General features: G+C 44.4%; 1 protein-coding gene across 3 annotated transcripts in view; it reads right to left on the bottom strand.

Annotated features, from left to right (window-relative positions):
* ABCA1 (ATP binding cassette subfamily A member 1) overlaps positions 1 to 7,616 on the bottom strand; it is a 91,142-nt gene extending 83,526 nt beyond the window's left edge. For 2 of the 3 annotated variants that reach the window (XM_057385196.1, XM_057385221.1), the window contains exon 1: positions 7,499 to 7,616. The gene's annotated coding sequence lies outside the window, so the exon portion shown is untranslated. Of the gene's footprint in view, positions 1 to 7,075; positions 7,155 to 7,498 lie in introns of all 3 variants that reach the window. The other variant, XM_057385205.1, reaches the window with a different exon arrangement.
* Between the last annotated feature and the right edge of the window lie 635 nt (positions 7,617 to 8,251).

The following is an 8,251-nucleotide window of genomic DNA, read 5'->3' as shown; positions in this document are numbered from 1 at the left end:
CAGCTTCCACTAGAAGATTGTGAAATACGTGAAGCATTTCAGCTTTCAACATTACACTGAGCGTCCCCTACTTTCCCCATGGAAGAAAAAAAAAAAGGCAAAAATCTAGTCCATTCTTTGGCAAAAACAAACACAAAATGTGATTTGCTTTATCACGGCCAATGTCCAAAAATCCATAGTCCATATTAGCAGATGATTTTTTTTTTCTGGCTCCTAAAGAATGGCTCTTTTCTAGTGGAATGTAGAAATAATAGAACATCCTGCTAAAATAATAATTGTGACATTTGAGCTCAATTCATGCCATTAAGCTTTGATCTCTGAGCAAGTACAGTATCACCAGCATRCAGTCTTCAAGAAGCTGTGCTAGACAGCCCCAGTCACTTTTTCCAGCTTTTGATGTATCCTGTTTAAGGACAATATATCTGCAACTAGAAAAAAGGCTACAGAATTTTGCATTGCAAAAGGTCCCTTTCTGCTWGGCAGCAACCACAAAGGGCAGAAGGAAGACACAGCCTCCTCAAAAAAGCAGCTTTTCCCCAAAGAAATCTACAAGCTCAGATGGTGTTAGGGCAGAAACACTTTCAAACACCACCCCTTCCACAGGATAGGCTGATCATTGGATCATTTACACTAATCGGCCAGACACCTGGTTTCAAAAAGTGCAACACAGGAGAGTGACACTGCAGAGTCACTGAGGCATCACTGGCCTATTTCTATCTTCCACTGAGAAAAGTTATGAAGCCTTCAGCTTTGTCATCACATTCATAAGAACTTGGAAAGGAGTGACTTCTCCTACATCTTGCTTTTGTAACCTGCTCTTTATCTTGGGAGAGGATGAGGACAGCAGCGGTGCCCAGTACAAGATTAAACTGCTCCTTGAGATGCACGTCTGCCCTGTAACATCAAAGGAAACCGTACTGTTATTTTGCTCTCCATCTTTGCCATTTGGGAACATCATGCCATAAACCAACAGATGTTTTCAGTACATCTTCAGCCTTTTACTGTTTTCAGTAACAGAGTAGAACACAACATCGCTTATAGTGTAGAAAACGTCACAGTGGTGCCTTTGAAATCCMGAGACATAAAGAATAATCTGTCTGTTAAGCTTGATATCTACACAACTGCACTGGTATCTGTGGCACAGCTATAAGTAACACCAAATGAAACAAAAATATCCCTGAACTATGCAGAAAAACATCAGCTATGAACAAGCTTCTAGCACAATGAAAGGAAATGCCGTTGACGAAAGAAAGCAATAAACTRGCAAAGTCAGTATTTAGCAGCCATTGTCAGCTTGAGCAGAGTCCGAGTCTGTAAAGCCTGCAACAGACAGGGCTACAGGACCTTGGCTCCCACATGGCTACCATCCAACTGTGCCAATACGAAAGCTGGTAATCCACCAAAGTGATAAAGAGGTGCCCAAGTACTTTTGTAATCGGTGCGCATCAGCTATGAAGAGGAATGAATTTCTGATCAATCTTGGCAACCCATACAGACTTCAATGACCACTTATCTCCGAAGTTATTCATAGAAGAATATTAAGATAGCTGGCACACTTGATAAGGCAGCCCGCATACCTGCTGAGTCAGGTGTGGCACAGGGCAGTTAGCTCGGAGCACTGCCAGGACGCGTGTGCCAATGTTCCCGTTTTTCCCGATCCACAGAGCAAACAGCTGTTACTCACACTTTCTATTCTTCAGCTCAAACTGCACCCGTGCTGCTGAAGCTTCAATCCTTATGGTCAGCAAGGCAGTTAAAGCCACACAAAGCAGGCTAATGYATGCCTAACTAAACGCCGTGCACAGACATATCCAGGAAAGAGGGATGACAGAATTTTTTCAAGTCCTAAGCTCCATCTCATGATGCAGAAGTATTTTCAGGACAGAGCTGCATTAGTTTGCTCCTAAAGCTTCAAAGGACTAAGCACAGAGCTGAAGAGCTTGTGGTCGAATAAATTTCAACCAAATGATTCCAAACAGAAAACATTTCAGGCAAGTGCAAAAGGAGAGYAAGATGGAAAAAGCAAGAAGTTTACAAGCAAGCACGGTGAGCAAAAAGAAATTTTGCAAGTTTGTCATGGATATAGAATTCAAAACATACACTTTTTTATGTTAAGGATATCCCTAATGGCACTGAGAAAGCTCCACTGGAGCCCAGGCACACTCCAACAGACAACCCCTCTTTGCAATTATGTCAGGTTTTATACATTAGCATAACTGGGAGGACAGATGAAAAKATTAAGAGTATGTCACAAGAGCAGGGAATGCAGCACTGTGAGACATGGCTGGCAATCATAAGAATAAAAAAAATATCTGGGAAAAAATAAAATTTGTAGAAATCTGGAAACAGATGGTACACAGGTAATTGCATCACTTTGCTAGAAGGAAGAAGCGAGTCCAGATCYCTCCAAACAAAGCAGAAAACCTCCTATGGCTTAATTTAGCATGAATATCTAAATACAGGTTTGAGAGAGACKGAAGACAAAGCAGTAAGAACTGCTACTCTGATTTAATAGGGTAAAAAAATAATTATAATATCTAAAACACCTTAAAACTAATAAATTCAATAAAAAGCAGTTTTCCATTGGCAAAACAAAAACATAAATGCAGGATCCATTCAGTTTATTACATAAGAACATTGCATTCAGAGGAAGAGTAGATTTTCAACTTTGGCTCCTGTACCTAGTACCAGAAAGAAACATCCATGGATCTGGACTCAGAAAAGCTCAGTGCTGCTTCATCGTTTGGATGAGAAGAGTTCTGGGTTTTTTAAACCATTCAGGTTTGGTCCTAACTGTTTTTATTGGCAGTCATAGCAAAACTCTTGTTGCAGGAGCATAATTAAAAGTAAGGGAAGGGAAAAAAGAAAAAACAACAAAACAACAGATCCCCAGAATATCAAATATTCCTCTTGAATACAGCTCTCAAAAGAAAAGGAACATTTATGATAAGTTGCTTGTCTCTCTTTAAAGCACAAAAATTCACCTGTAAAAACAGACATATCTCTGAAAACATTGGACTGAAACCCAGGTTGCTGGCACTAGCAACACAGCCTGAAGTCTCCAAAAAAAGATAGGTTACCTGCTCAATGTGTGAAAAAACACACTTTGACTTCTGCCATAAAGACTATAACCTTTGGCCATTCCATTATTWTAATAATGGTGAAAGCAGATAAGAGGAAACAGGCACGTCAACACAAGAAGGGCAGAGGTGCTGGGAACCAGGTTTTCCTGGTCCTAATCYGGCTCTTGTCACCTACATCAGCAAAACTGCAGCTCTGAGACCTTCCACATGGCTTAATTTTGACCTTTACTAAGCTAACARCTACTATGCTAATGAATATTGGCTGCCTGGTTTGCTTGCTTGCTCCCAGTACAACCACTCATTTGGAAATGGGCTTGTAAAATTGCTAATTGTTTCAGAGTCAGGCAAGCAGAGTGCTAACAGGTTTTGGCCATCTCTGTCTTCCACATATCCATGCCGGCTATTTGCTAAAAAGGAAACCAGATCCCCCGAATGATCCCCGAACTGTGTGGTAAAAGGCTCTGACTTTGTTCTTTCACAGAGAATAACCTTGCTATCTAGCCCAAGCCAGARCAGTCTTGGAAAGGCTCTTTTCTCTCCTTTTTCTAACTCCAATTGTTCTCTAAGAAAGTCAGCATAACGCAACCCAATCTCATGGCATTAGACACAGCTCTGCTAAGCAACACTCCTCCAGAAAAAAAGRAACAGAAGAGGAAAAAGGTCAGCTTGTATGTGCATATTTATGCCATTCAAACTGGCGTGCATTTTTATTATCTATGATCAAGCTTTTTTTGCTAATAACTCAACAAATAAAGAKCTGAATGCTCCCATTTTTCCTACCGTGTTAGCCTGTTGTGTGAGGAAAGCTGCATCAACAGTTTTCCATCCTACTCTGTCTCTCTCTCAGCACTCGGAATAAGCAAAATTTTTTTTCTCCCCATCACAAATGCGAATAAAGTCAGGGCTAGCTTTGCTGCCACCTATTTTAAAGAAAGGGAAMAGGATGCTTTAGGTACTCCATTCAATACTTTTAGTTATGGTATTTCTTCTGAATTACCTGTACGACTTTTGTACAATCAATAGAACCAAGACATGCAGCTACAGAATAATACATTTTAATTTTTTTTAATCATCTTTTTAACAACCAGARTCTTACCAAGCTATTTTTTATCTACACTCTTGGTATCAGTAACTGCAGATGTGCATGCTCAACAACTACACAAAAAAAAAAGTTTCAAGCATTCAAATCCTTAGCTGGCATAAATATGCAATCATTTTAGAGAAAGTGACTTTGTGCCATGCCAGACCTGAAAGAAAGTGAGCAGAGCCCCCAGCAGCCTCAGATGATTGAGGCAAATACCTTATGTACAAAATGTGTTTTACTAAGCAGAGTCAACCCTGACTCTAGCTCCTCTCACAGGAGTCAYGGAGAATAACCAGCCTCGGAGAAACATGAGGATGTTTTGTCAGCCATGGCCTCTGGACTTATTTCAGGATTTGGTGTGTTGCCCAGCCCAGAAGACCTATATAAACACTGAGGGTGCCTGCTTCAAGGTTACTCAAACAAAGGGGTAGTTTGAGTCCCTCTCTGCTCCCTTCTGTCATCATCTTTGTGCTGGCACCAGGGCTCACAAAGCTGTGAGAAGACTCTGAATATAGGATGCTGGGGTGAAAAAAAAAAAAACCAACAAAAAACCACCAAGCAAAAAGGAGAGAGTTTGTTCTGGATTAGTCACCCTGGGTTGGTGAACTCCAATGCCAGCAAAAAGGATGAAACRGGGAGAGAAAAGAAGAGGCAGACTAGGGGGAATGAAGTAGGTCCATTACTAGCTCACTGGCAACCTTCAATTACTCTGGATTAAAGTTCTGGAGAAACCACACCCTAAGAAAGGCTGTGCCTGCATGGTGCAATGCACATAATAAACACTAGCAGAGCTGATCATGTTTGGCCACAGATGGATGAGTTCAGTACCAATCCTCCTTCTGCTCTGTCTCTGTGAGTCTAATTCTGCCAGGTGAACTCACTGGTGAGACAACAGGCCTGCRGAGATGAAAGCAAGGGCAGATTTGCTTTCTGAAACGTGTATTACACTTGATTAACAGGTGAGAATGCTTCAATCCAGAATCCACACAGAATATATGTTGTCACTTTGCTTAAGTCATGAAGGCTTATTCCTGAACCATAGAAGACAAGTTTACCCTCGTATAGAGAGGCAGAAGTTTAGCTTCACGAACACTGAGAAAATGCCACTCCTGGAACAAAAGCCAAAATAAGTTTACTGATCTTTTCTTAAGCTAATTCTGTAGCTCAGCATTTGACCAGGAGCTACTCTTTATACACACAATGATGGTGTATATCAAATTTGGTCAGATCAAGTCTTTGATCACACCAATAAAGCACAGAGTGGCGACTGGGTTTGAAAAAAAATTTAGGATTACAAGAAAGTTTTCTAGCAGCTGCCAGTGGCACACTGATTGACAAAAGTGCCTCTACCTCATTGAAGAGAGGTGTGAAGAGACCACTAAGAAACTTTCCACAGACCTGCTTGCACTGCTATGCAGCTCTATCCAGAGGAAATTTGGAACTAACATCCAAAAGATTACCACGACTCCAGGAAACACTAGAACCTCACATATAGCTGCATCCAAGGTGTTCATGTCATGTAACTATCATAAGGCTGTAAATTCTTCAGCACCAACTTATTGGGGGAAAGTTACTGTGAAGAGTTTTGGGTTAGCTGCTGGATTATTACACCCTAACCCCAAATTACAGCAAACTGTTATCTTCTGTAGTCCAGAGGCCAGCYGGCAATCCCTCAGAACACCTATAACAAGCATAAAAAACCATGACATTTTAGTATTTAATGCTAAGTATTCTCAACTCAACAGGTTCAACTTAAATTCTACCATGCAACACTTGTATTCCATGCTAGTAAACTTAAATCCCCATCCTTTTTGTTAAGGGTTGACTTCTAATTATTACCATAATCAGTACTACCAAATTATGATTAGGAGAAACAGGGTGCTTCATGTTGTGAGTAAAGGCATCAAACTCCTTTCYGTATCAAATACAGACCGTATCACATAACTCTGACATAAATTAAAATTCAAATTCCTCACAATGAAGACCCACCAACTCCATTTTCACCTGTTGCATACATCAGCAAAACACTGCAGAGTCCCAGGTGCTATTAATTTAGTTTAATATCCTCCTGGGTCATCACAGAATCACACACTGATTCGTGTTACAGCAAAGTGTCAGCACACATTRCTGCTCCCACTTGTTAGGGAAGCAGGCTGCGCCACAAGCCCCAAACACAAAAGCCTTTGCACTTAATGTTTACTACCATGACCCCCTTTCAAAACTGGTCGAGGCTGCTCCATTACAACAGCCTTTCGACAGCAGGCTTGACCATCTGTTGTTAATGGAACGTCCCCAAGACACGGCTGCTCTCTGCAGTACACGCACCATTACATTTTCAAAGGTGAAAATAAATTTTAATACATTAATCCACAGTAGAAATTTTCAAAGAAGTTCAGCTCGTTTCAGGCTTTAATTTAGAAGATGTTTACACCCCTCTGGCTTCAGCGAGGTCTAGTCTAACACACTTTAAATCAACTTTGATCCTTTAAGTATGTTTTTGTATGGACTTTGAAATCTCCAAGGCCAACAGCTTGTGTGAAAACGGGGCAGCCCGGGTTAAAACTAGGCAAAAATAGGGTTTAATATGAACTTTTAATTTAGAGTCAGAGTATCTTTCCAGGCATGTTTTAAGCATCTGGGCTGTTGGGCAGCGCCAGACTTTTGTAACAACAGCCTGATGATCGGTTGCAGCGCAGCACTCCAGACTTCACAACAGTCTGGCACGCAGCAGCATGATTTGTTGCATGCAACGGAGCCTCCTGCCCATCGCGAATGCAGCCAGATCGATTTTTTATTTACACACTCCCACCCATCACAAGGCCCTCCCCTTATCCCACCCCCGGGACTTTACAGGATTCACGGAGGAGAGAAGGGGATGAAMACCCTCCCGTTATCTTCTAGCACCCACCGGGGCTGGGAGAGGCGGCCGTAAGGTGAGCCACCCGCCGTGAGCGCTGCCAAGTCAAAGTCGCCTTGCTCAGGATAAGCTAAAATAAAATAACTRTTTTTTAAAAAAATAAGCACACGCAATCACTCCTCTCCCCCGCTACACACACAAACACTATCAGCCCCTTTCCGACKCGCCGCTACGCCGTAAACCATCCTCTGAGCCGCGCTCCGCACACGCCGAGCACAGCGAGTGGCACCACATCGGAAGGCAAAAACCCCCATAAAATAAGAACACRARCAAAAAAACRAAACAATAACGGAAACACCACCCCCCCTCCCTCACCCACCCACATCTGTGTTTCTCCTCTCGCCTTGTGCCGCCTGCTCCAAGCGGAGCGGGTACAAGTGGGAAGGCTGGACAGCTGCCCCCCTCCCCGCCTACCTCCCCGGCCGGCAGCCGCCGTCGGTCCCGAGGGAGCCGCCGCCTGCTCTGCTCCGCGATCGCCTCCGGCTCCGCTCCCGGCCCGACGCCGGCCCCGCTGCCGCTCCGGGAGCCCCCGCCCCGCAGTGCCTCTTATAGGGCGGATCAGGGCTGCCCCCGCCGCCACAGCCCGCCCCTTGCACGGCCGGGGCCGCCCAGCGCGCTGCTTTCCTCCTCCCTCTGGGGTCTTGTCCGCTTCGCCTTTTCTCTTTGCTCTTTTCTCTGTTCTTTTTCACCTCTCCTCTCCTCYGCACCCCATTATTTGTTTTATTTTCCCTCGGCAGCGCTGCTGTTGGGGTGTYGGGGCGGGCGCGGGTTTTGGATGTGGGCGTGCCCAGCGCAGCCAAAAACAAACCGCAGGCATGGGTGGATCCGCCCCGGCCTCGCACGGCGGGACAGCCCTCGCTGGGCTCCCCGCACTCGCTGCTTTTTGTGAAGCTCCGCGCTCCCAGGTGCGCCCAGAATCGTCGCAGCCCCTCGCATTGCGTCCTGCGCCTACCCCCGGGCGTCCATTCCCRAGGATAGGGATAAGGAAGAACAGAAAGCCGGGCACGGAGTTACCTGCGAGGTGATGGTGCTCCAGCCGCCCCCTCTCCAAGCCTGCCCCGCTCCGAGCATCTCCTGAGCTGAGCCGGAGCAAACTGGGCAGACCCGTCCTCATCTGTACAGCTGCAGGGTGTACCCAGAGCGTTGGCCTGAAAGGAATCAGTCAAT

The sequence above is a fragment of the Malurus melanocephalus genome, unplaced genomic scaffold (assembly GCF_030028575.1).
Source record: "Malurus melanocephalus ecotype Western Australia unplaced genomic scaffold, MMel_1.1 scaffold_15, whole genome shotgun sequence".
NCBI classification, from domain to species: Eukaryota; Metazoa; Chordata; class Aves; order Passeriformes; family Maluridae; genus Malurus; species Malurus melanocephalus.
This window is presented reverse-complemented; position numbering and strand designations above follow the sequence as displayed.